Source organism: Otolemur garnettii, unplaced genomic scaffold, assembly GCF_000181295.1.
Source record: "Otolemur garnettii isolate 467f Iridium unplaced genomic scaffold, OtoGar3 scaffold00251, whole genome shotgun sequence".
Classification (NCBI taxonomy): domain Eukaryota; kingdom Metazoa; phylum Chordata; class Mammalia; order Primates; family Galagidae; genus Otolemur; species Otolemur garnettii.
This window is the reverse complement of record NW_003852646.1, coordinates 45764-46484: the sequence shown is the minus strand read 5'-3', so window position 1 is coordinate 46484 and position 721 is coordinate 45764.

Here is a 721-nt window from a genome sequence, read left to right as displayed (position 1 = left end):
ACGCCCGGCTATTTTTTGCTTGCAGTTGTCATTGTTTGGCGGGCCCGGGTTAGATTTGAACCTGCCAGCTCAGGTATATGTGGCTGGCACCTTACCTGCTTGAGCCACAGGCGCCGAGCCAGGGGTCTCGCTCTTGCTCAGGCTGGTCTTGAACCTGTGAGCTCAAGCAATCCACCTGCCTTGGCCTCCCAGAATGCTTGGATTATAGGCATGAACCACTGCGCCCGGCCCACAATTGCTGCATTTCAAACCACTTCAAAACTTAGTGGCATAAAACAACCATTTTATTTTGCTTGGAGATTCTGTGGTCAGGATTTCCAGCAGGGCACAGTGGGAACCATTTACTCAGCTCTAGAGTGTTTGGGGCCTCAACTGGAAACATTCAGGCTATTTCTAGAACAGTTTAGAGGTGTTTTCTCTCATATATCTAGTGGTTGCTGCTGGCTGACAGCTGGGACCTCAGCCAGAACACCTCTTGTGGCCTCCCCATGCAGTCTCTCTGTGTGGGCTAGTTTGGGCTCCCTCAAAGCAGAGTGGTTGGGTTCCAAGAGCAAATGTACCAAGAGATCAAGGGCAAGTGCATTGTCTTTTTAGGATCTAACCTCAGAAGACATATAGCATCACTTCTGCCAAAACCTATCAGTCAAGACGCTCCCAAAGGTATACCCAGGCTTAAGAGGAAGAGAAGACTTTGCCACTCAACGAGAAGCAAAGGCTGAGG